Raw genomic sequence first — 10017 nt, 5'->3', positions numbered from 1 at the left:
AACCACAGTTGTGCTTAATACAATAACCTATATTCAAGAACTGATTTGTTGCGATTCATTGAAGGTTGGTGAGAGCTAGAGTCAGGTTTATTTTGTTTAAAATTGAAATTGTATGTTTTGTTTTTGAGGAAGGAGGTGACGTAGATTCTTACCCAGCTGTTCTGTACACGATGTGTACATTCTGCGTGAGGATGTTTGAAAACTTGCTTGCTTTCCCTGTGAAAAGCCTGGTGGTTGATATCACACAGATGACGTTGAGACAGGTGAGGTGATGGGCGTATTTCTGCCATGTACGCTCAATTCTGATTTCATAGGCGCGTGAGAGCGCTCTGCAGTTTGCATGACTCAGCCCCCGTGCTAGGGGGGAGCATGAGACAACCACTGACAGTGTAAGTTCCTCCTCTGTTTTACTGTACATCTCACAACAGCTCCCAGAAAAGACAGTCACTGTCACTGAGATGTGTCCCTATGAATGAAGACAACGCACAGGGGAGAAATTAGAGTACCCAGCCACACCTGCTCTGGTAAAACACAGTGTTTGGATAATCCATTCTGCTGGATATGTGAAACCAAGGGGCTCATGTGTTAAATGGGTGTTGTTTTCTTCAGTGCTCACGCTGTATATTCAGAAATTCTCGTGGGTTTTCTCTGTCATATATACAAGGGCTGGATTACATACTATTTATTAACCCTAAATTATAACTTGAAACAATAGGCAGTATCTGTACTTATTTTTGTGGTGCTGTGACGTATACAGTAATCAAAGAGCCTTCACTGCAGCTTCCATTCCATTAAAGCTGTCATACGTATTTTATTCTTTTTTTTTTTTTTTCCTTACTGCTGCAGTCCAATCTGAGGGAAAAAGAGCAAACTTACAGACTATGCTCAAACCGAGGTGCAAACATCTCAGAGAAGTGGCATCTGTTTTGCCTTTAAAATCAGACATCAGAGCAGGCTGTCCGGAGAGGTGGTGGAGTCACCATCCCTGGGGGTGTTCAAGAAACATGTGGATGTGGCACTGAGGGACATGGGCAGTGAGGGTGATTTGGTGGTTGGACTGGATCATCTTAGCAGTCTCTTCCAACCTTACTGATGCTATGATTTTATGATATATGCAATATACTATATTGAAGCACAGAAATAGAGATATTTGTATATGCTGCAAGAAGATACATGTTGTGAATCAAATCCTAGCCTGGATGTACACATTCATTCAATATCAGCTGGATTCCAGCAACAGGTCATTGCTCCTGGGATCAGAGTCCCAGTGTGATGGTGTGCTGATAACTTTCTTAAAATGATATAACACACATCCCATCTTGCTGTCAGGGAGAAGTGGCACTGAGGGGCACATTTGGCCTTCTCATTACTAGAAATATCCTGAGCCTCTGGTGCTGACCAGTGGAACTGACAGGAGAGCCTGTTCTGCCCCCCTGGGCTCTTACACTGAATCCAGAGACGAACACATGACAAAGGAAGCCGGGATAACATCCTATGGCTTCCCAACAAATCAAAGCATTCATTTGTCACTGCTGTAATTCACCGTTTGGGGCACCATGCCAGGCTCCAAACTCCCAATAACTTCTCTTGAGAGATTTGTATGCCCTTTTTCTTTCATAATGCTGAAATGACCAAGTTGTGGTCAATATGAAAAATGTGGGGCCAGAAAACTAGCCAGCGTGACCTTAGTTCTGTAAATAACCATTAGTGCAAGTCTGGATGGAGGAAAAAAAAAACCAAAATCTCTATTGTATCATCTGAATCTTTATCTCCAGATCTGACTACCGAGGGACTGGCACTGTCCCAAAGAATCGATAACGAGATTTAGAGCCTCTCACTGCCCAGCTCAGGCTCAGCCACAGGCTGTCGGGACTCTGCTCTTCTCTGAGCTCAGTGGGGCTGCCCAAGAACTTCCAGCTTTACCTGGGCTCTGAAGTGTGCTTTGTGCTGGCAATGGCCAGAAATACAGCCCGGGTATCCAAGTGGGTGAGATTCCATCCCCACGTCACTGAGGTTGGCACAAGTTTGCTCCCTTCCCCTTCTGCCTGCAGGAAGGTGAGGGTGGCCGGGTGGTTATAAGGCAGGTTGATGGCAGAGGGGATGCTCCGTGCCCTGTCCTGCTGCCCTGCGCTGTGCCAGGCAGCGTATTCCAGCCAGCCTGGCAGCTTTTATGGATGCCAAGATAATCTTTAAAAGTGGACGTAAAACCCTTTTATTATTTGGTTGCTTTTCCATTTACACAAACCCTCCAGAAAACTGTACTGTTTACCCTCATAAAAGTAGCTCTGACATTAGTCTGGGGATGTTTATTAACTGAAACTGAGCCTTCTAAGGAAAATCAGCTTTCATCTCTCTCTCTTTTTGTTAAATAAAGCAAAGCTTCGCCCCCTCCCCCCCCCCCCACACACACACTCAATACTACTTTTGCTCTCCCTCAGCATCCCGTTCCCTCGCAGCCACCCCAGAGGTGCGGACACCCTCGCGGAGGGGGGTGCGCGGGGTCGCGGCGTCAGCAAGGGGGTTCCGCGGGGGGGTGGGCCGGGGGGCCGGCGGAGGAGGGCGCGGCGCCCGGCACCAATCGCCTCCCGCTCTCACCCGCCGCGATAGCCGCGGGCAGCGCCAGCCCCGCGCAAAGTCCGCGCACGCCCCGCGCAAGGCAGGCGGCGCTGCGCCCCGCGCAGCCGGAGGCGGGAGCGAGCGGCAGCGCTGCGCGGAGGCGCCCGGCGGGGCCCTGCGAGGAGCGGAGCGGAGCGGCGTGGGGCGGCGATGTGAGGGCGCAGCCGGCGAGCGGGGCAGCCCCAGCGCCGGGGAGGCAGCCCGGAGCTTCTGCGCGTAGCGAGGTAACGCGTCCGGTCCTCAGCGGGGCTGCTTTCTGCCGTCTTTCCTTCTGGCTCACCGTTTCCCCATCTTTATCTTGTCTGTTTCTTTTCCCCCTCCCCTTTTTTTTTTCTTCATTTTCCTTTTTTTTTTCCTCTTTTCAATTTTCTTCTTTTATTTTTTCCCCTCTTTTTCTTTTCTTTTTTTTTCCTTTCCTTTTTTCCTTTTCTTTTTCCCTCTCTCCCTTTTCTCTCTCTTTCCCATTTTTCTCTCTCTTTCCTCCTTTTCTGTCTCTCTTTCCCCCTTTTCTCTTTCTCTTTTTCCCTTTTTCTCTCTTTCCCCTTTTCCTCTCTCTCTTTCCCCCTTTCATAGCTCTCTCCTCCTTTCCTCTCGCTCTTTTCCCTTTTTCTTTCCTTGTTTTTCATTTCACCTGTTTATTTTATTCCCCCTCCTTCTTTCCAGCACCCCTCCCCTCCCAACGTCTCTCCCAGGGCTGGGGTTCGCGGCAATCCCACCGCGTCCCGCTCCGGAGCTGCCCCGGGACGCTCCGGGCTGCAGGTGCGGCGGGAGGGGAGGGGGAGCCCCGGGGAGGCGCGGCGAGGACACTCGGAGCCGGAGCGTGGGCACGGAGCGGCCGCCTCCAACTTTCCCGGGGCACGAACCGCGGGGGTTTCTGCGGAGAAGGTGCGGGCTGTGCGCGGCGAGCGGTTGGGAGCTGCCCCTGCCGGGGCTTCCGAGGAAGCAGCGAAGCCCCCCGGGGGGTTCCGGGCTCGGCGGGCGCTGCGGGAGAGGCAGCGGGCGCGGGGGGGAGCGGGGCGGGTGAGCGGGCGCTGATGGTAAAAGATACGGAAGGAAGAGCCCCAGTGGCTGGGACATAAATCAGGCAGAATATATGGGGAGTTGATGAGAATAGGTCTTTTCACCCTTAAAAAAAAAAAAAAAATAGGCACTCTGGAAGAGAAAAAGGAGGCTGATTATTGGCATCCAGCTCCGAATCCCAGGCAGCTGATGCTGAGGGGAGCCAAAGGGAGCAGTTCTTCTTGGTTTAAAAACAGCAAGACAGTCTCTGCCAAAGATTGCTGTAAACACTGAATAAAGATTTCATTGTGGCTCGGTGTGACTAGAATAATTAGGCGGTTAATTGTTCATTCTGATCTTAAAGTGCAGCAATCAGTAGTGCACAGTAGGAAAAATACAGGGGGAAGAGAGGAAAAACAGCAATAGGAAAATGATAGGAAAATGTATCACTTTTTCCTCTCCTGCAGGTTTTTTCTTTTGAGGCTGAAAGCACGTGGGTGCCGGTCTGTTTAGATAGAGAACACCTTCGTACAGTCAGGGTGTAATTGTGCTTTTGCAGCCACTGTGTCAACATCACTGTGGGCTGGACAAAATCAAATTATGAGACTCACAGAAATCCTATTTTATGGAAATGAAATCTGAAGATGCCAGGAGAATGAATGTCTGAGCCCGATTGATTGATAGCAATTAATGCATTTTACTTATGTGTACACTTTATTGCCAGCTCAGCAGGGATGCAAGCTAATGGTGCCAGCTTTTGTGCTGCTCCAAGACATTTTTCAAGCAGGCACACAAGGTTTTATTGGTAAAATGTTCTGAGTTTTTAACGCTGTGATTGTGCACCCCTTCAAATCGAGCTCCTTGCGGCGCTGACTCTTCCATGGTAGTGTAAGGAAATGCTCTCTTGTTGCACTGCGAGCTGTTCCCTGTGACGCAGTAGGAAAGCGCAACCTGCGTGTGCTTGTTCTGGGGGAGGCTGTAAGTTGTTGAGCAAGATGTGCTTACAAGCATTAGAATAGGACGCAGTGATAGGAACTGAAAGATGGCACCACAGGCAAGAAAGGTTCTCTTTCCCATGCAGAATGCTTTTCCATATGTGGTAGTTCATAGAGAAGCATGCTAATGGGTTAATTGTCAGAAAAGAAGGAAGAGTGCTGTGTTTAAAAGAAAACTTCCAAAGTTCAGAGGCATTTGAGCAAAGTGGAAGGGACTTTTTAAAAAAAGTCTGATTGCATGACTTTGTGGACTTTAGAGAAGTCATATGAAAGATTCAGTCTGCTCAGAGAAGTCCATGTAGCCTGCCCATCCATCCTAAGCAAATAAATAAAGGTGCTGGGGTTGGGCAAGAAAAGCTCAGTTAAGTATCATTTTCTGTCACTGCCTATGCTGGAAGCATCGTCAAACAGACACAGACCTTTCATTCAGCTCTGAGAAGTAGAACAATTTGTCATATTTTGTTGAAGATGAGTTTGTTGAAGATTTTGATCTGAACTTTGCTAGATTTTTGTGGGAAGAAAGGTGGAGAGAACACGAAGCGTGCTGTCTGTTCAAGGGTACAAAACGGACACAAAACACTGCAGTCTTTGCTCCAGTCACAGAGTTTAGGGCAGCCAGGACAGAAAGGTGACTCCAGAGTTCTGTCCAAAGCAGTGGTAAAGAAAATCAAGTGGATATGCAAGTGCCATGGTTGAAATGTGCTTCACAAGCATTTTTATTAAGCTGTTGAATGTGCTTTGTCCAACCACAATGACACTGGTATTCTGTCTATGAAGAGTATTCCTGATTTAATTGCAAGGTGTACTGAAAGAGTCTTCCAGGCATTTTGCTTGCTAGTACAGTCTAGAGAGGAATGTTGGTAGCTTTATTTGCACTCTGAGACACCTTAAAGTGTTCTGCTCTTGTTAAAGCAGTTCCAAAAGTATAGTGATCAAGTGATCACAAAGGAGACTGCTCAAGCTTCTGCTTGTAATGTTCTGACAAAGAATGTTTCTGAAGTCCACATAGTGATATTCTTACACAAAGATGATGTTAGATTTTAGAATAATCTGTAGTATAGAAACCTGATTTTGAGAGAAGTCTGAGGTGTTTTTTTCCTGCATTCCCAAAAACAACATTTACCAAATGGCTCCTCTTTTCTTTAATAAAATGTGATGAAAACATATTTTGGGCATCACAGTAAGTTGGGGAAGAGGTCTTTCTTGCATTGTTACAACATGTTTAACAAAATACACAGAGGATTTTACACTGATATTCGGGGAAAACACTTGCCATTGAATACTATCTTAAACCTAAAAGTTGTTTGAAACACACAGTACATCTTCATAATAAAATTGCATTGTCACAGACATAATTGTTATTCATAACAAGTAGTCTCACAAACAGATTCCATCCCTGTAAGTATTGAGTCTCAGTCAGGCCAATTATGACTAAATTACTGCATGTTCTCTGCTGTATCAACTAATTAAAGGGTAATTAATAAAATGATAATTTCATTCTATGGCAATGTCTACATCTGGTTGTCATAGCAGAGTTTGTTTGACATATGGTTAAATGGTCAGATACTATGTTGCATGAATGCAGCATTTGCATAGAACACCTGGCAAGCCAGAGGAATTTTAACTCTTAACACATTAATTTCAAGAATCTGTGTCAATGTACTATTAGATTTGCTTGCTCATTCTTCTCACCTGGTCTTCTTAAGCATTTAAGAAAATTTGGTTCTTCGAGGATATTTAAGTGAGTAACTCTCTTCAGTAGGGGAAGAGTGGGAAGTGAACTTGGGATATTAGATTGGAGAAGCAAGGTAATATAGCACTGGCTTGTCACTGTGGGAAACAAACTTCTGGTTGGAGACTCTCTATAGTCCCCAGTATTACTGGGTGCACCCCCTAAGGAAAATTGGGCTGATTTTGCACAGAGACAAAATGATCTCTTTTCATAGATTCAGTTGTATGTTGGAATAAGGCTGAGGTTGTGGTCACAATAGCATGGAAAAATCTGCATTGCAGGCTTCCCACACTGCACCTGTCATCTATAGATAAAACAAAACTTTTCTCCCATGGGACAGTAACCATGAAAGTCACATATCCTAAAAAAAACAAAACAAAACAAAAAACAACCAGTCTTTTATCAAGTCAGCAGATGATACAAACAAACAATTCTGGTTTAGGCACCTGATGCTCAAGATACTGTCTGCACATCTTCTGAAATATTAGTGGTTGAAATCTTCAAGGCAGTCTATGCATATTTTTTCATACCTTTTTTTTTTTTTTTTTTTTAGCTTTCTTTTATTTTCAGGGAAAATATGTACCTTAAGCCCCAGTATTGCTGTGAAATATTACAACCAGTGCCGTTTCAAAGTATGCAGAAGAGTTTTTCTGTCCTTTAAACTGTAAATAGTGGTACTTACTTAAACATGGGTTAAATTACTGTTTCTCATCTGTACGGGGTCAAGCTGGATCCCTCAGAGAACTAAGGATGAGACAAAAAATTGTAGACATAATGTTTTCCTTCTCTTTGGGAAAAAAAAAAAAATAATAAATATAAAAGGGGGGGAAATAACTAGTGCTTTTTCAGCAATTGAGCAAGGCGAAAAGGATGTAGTAAACTGCAGGAAGGCATGAAAGTCTGTCTTTTCCTATGCAAATGATCCTCAGTGAACAGTTCCCTCAGTGAATAGTCAGGGTGGCTCATCACCTCATGCATCAGGTGCAGAGTTTGGCCAGTGATGCTTATAAAGCGCTGTTTGTCTGTCTCTCTGAGAGTCAGAGTCCTGTTTCTTGAGAATTTCCAAGTGCACAGATCTATCTCATTTTCATTCTACTCATGGAACTCATTAACACCTGGAAAATCTTTTATAGCATTTAACTGCATCAGATGCACTGTCCGGCACATGTTTTCTTAATAGGGCTTTCACTGTGGTATTGTCAAAGAACCCTTATGTCACAGCTGGGAACATGAATCTGTCATGTCAGTACTGTACCCTGTTTGAGACAGGAATAGTGTATGAGTGTTTTATGGAGGAGCCGAACATGCCCATATACTGCATTAGTGTGAAAGAATGCGAAGCCTGTTCTCCTAAATAAAGATGCAGGCTGGTGGTAGTGGAGTACTTTGTACTATTTAAACACTGCTGCCTCTAAGGCATTGTGCTTAAGGAAAGGGAAGTTCGAGGCGTGCAAGACACTCATAGTCTTCTAGTGGTTAACGATATGTCATCATTTACATTTCATTGGGAAAAAAAAATTGCCAGAGGTTTCTAATTCTGCCGTAGCAACTTGTTTGGAACTGGAAGTTGATATGAAAGTCCTCACCCTGGGAATATTTGTTTTTAAAACAAGTTTGATTTAAATATATTTGGCAATATAAGAAGAAGGGGAAGAGAAGTAAATGTTTTCTAATTCTGTATGCTTTTTGTGCCCATTAAATCACTGTAAAACCCAATTTTAAATAGCCTACTTTGTAGCTCTTTAATCAGCATGCCTAGGGTAATTAAAAAAGGATAGAACTGTGAATACTGGCTGCAGTACATGTGTAAGACCTACTTTTTCAGAGGAATTTTTAACATAGTTACATACATTTCATCTAAAAATTAAATGCTTAAAACTACCAAGCCTGTCACAATGATATTCCCCGTTGAAAAGTATCTGCAGACTGGAGTGACCATCACTGTTGTGAAGGTGCTAACTCGGGTCGTCACCTAAAGAATTTGTGCATGAAAGGGGCATTTTATGCAGTCACAGGAGGTACTACCGTCTTTTAAAATGCTTGTCTTACTTTGAAAACTTGAGTATAGTTCATATGCTAGGAAACGCGCCGTTCCCTCAGCCCTGTCGCTGTCACACAGAGCAGAGCTCAGCGCTGCCCTCTGCTCCCTGTGAGGAGCTGCAGCTGCCATCAGGCCTCCCCTCAGCTCCTCTGCTCTGCACTGAGCAAAGCCAGGGACCTCAGCCTCTCCTCATGCACCTTGCCCTCCACACCGTTCACTATTTTCATAGCCCTCCTTTGGATACTTTCTAATAGTTTTATGCCCTCCTTATTGACCTTCTCAATAAATAGGTAACTGATGGAGCAAGCCCAGCACCAAACCGTGTAGGGTTTGCCCTGCTGAACCGTGCAGCAGCCAGCAACACAGCCCAGAGGTCCTGACAGTTTTCAAATTGACAGCACACTGGGGATGAATTATTCTACATGATTCCTTTAAGCCTACTACAGAAGCAAATCAAAGGTAAAAAAAAAAAAAAAAAAAAAAAAAAGAGTCTACATAATTAACCTTTCCGCCTAGGTATTGTGACACGTAGTTAAGAGCCCTTGCAATATGTAACTTAGTTACAGAAAAGCGAGTTAAGGACTGAGTGAAAAGCTTAACTATAAATTTCCTTGCTTGTATGAATTTAATTTAGGATTGCCATCATGATGTAGCATAAATTAAAATAGTGATAGCAGATCACTACTTGGCAAACCTCTTAAGAAGAATATGGGTACCTCATGAGGTTATTATAAATGGAATGTCTTCTGTGTGCTTAGCCCATTGCTGAAATGAGTCTGGTCTTTATTTTTAAGATACTCTTGAAAAGGAGAGAGGTGATTTAACAGGTGAAGTTCCACAGTGAGAATTAGAAGACCAGCTTCTGGAAAAATGGCATTTCCTAAACAGTTTAGAAGTGTTTCCCAGCTGAAAAAACTTTTGTCCTCCAGTCCAAAAGTTATCTGGAGGTCATTAACCATTCTAGTACATATTACTTATTGCTTGATTTGAAAGTCTTGCTTCACAGGGAAAATGTGTGTTTAAGTAACAAAGAAGTATAAGAGAAATCAGCAAACCTGCTCAAGACTGTATGAAACTACATACAGGGCAGAGGAATGCCTTCCAAGGAAGGAGATTTGGGGAAGGGTATGGATCAGTGGTTTGTGTCCGTTTGAGGTTTTTTTCATGGCTGCATTTGTCTATCACTACCATGTCTCTTGAGAGGATCCATTGCACTTATGTGTTTGGTTCGTGTTTCCTATATGGACTTGCTGTACTCCTGTGTCTCCTTCAGAAAGTAATATAGAGATGGGCAGGCTCCATGCAAGCAATTAGGGGTGCCAGATCTTCATGAGCATCTCTCTAAGGCAAGGGAGGATGAACACAAGCTGTTAAATTTATTCTAATAGGAAGCCTGCTCCCAAGCACCCTCTTTGAGGGCACCCCTTGAGCACCCAGGGGAGATCTTGTTAAGTGAATAGAAAGGATCCTTGATAGTGACAACAGGAAGAACTACCAGACCCTTGGGAAAGGCATCAATGAACTACTGACTCAAACCAGTGCCTGTGGCCCTCAGCCCTGCACACCTTACATTCTATTAGCCTTCCTTGGGAGGAAGAGCCAGAAGGAGCAGACAAACTGCCCTTGTAGAACAT

The 10017-nt window shown here is 44.4% G+C and overlaps 1 protein-coding gene across 3 annotated transcripts in view; it reads left to right on the top strand.

Moving 5' to 3' along the window:
• Window positions 1-2677: 2677 nt before the first annotated feature.
• Window positions 2678-10017, top strand: part of CDH20 (cadherin 20) — a 111411-nt gene continuing 104071 nt past the window's right edge. For 2 of the 3 annotated variants that reach the window (XM_090137055.1, XM_031589250.2), the window contains exon 1: window positions 2678-2840. The gene's annotated coding sequence lies outside the window, so the exon portion shown is untranslated. Of the gene's footprint in view, window positions 2841-3316; window positions 3502-10017 lie in introns of those variants that run through there. The other variant, XM_090137054.1, reaches the window with a different exon arrangement.

This window comes from Phasianus colchicus, chromosome 3 (genome assembly GCF_987193195.1).
Source record: "Phasianus colchicus chromosome 3, bPhaCol1.hap1.1, whole genome shotgun sequence".
Lineage (NCBI taxonomy): Eukaryota > Metazoa > Chordata > Aves > Galliformes > Phasianidae > Phasianus > Phasianus colchicus.
This window is presented reverse-complemented; position numbering and strand designations above follow the sequence as displayed.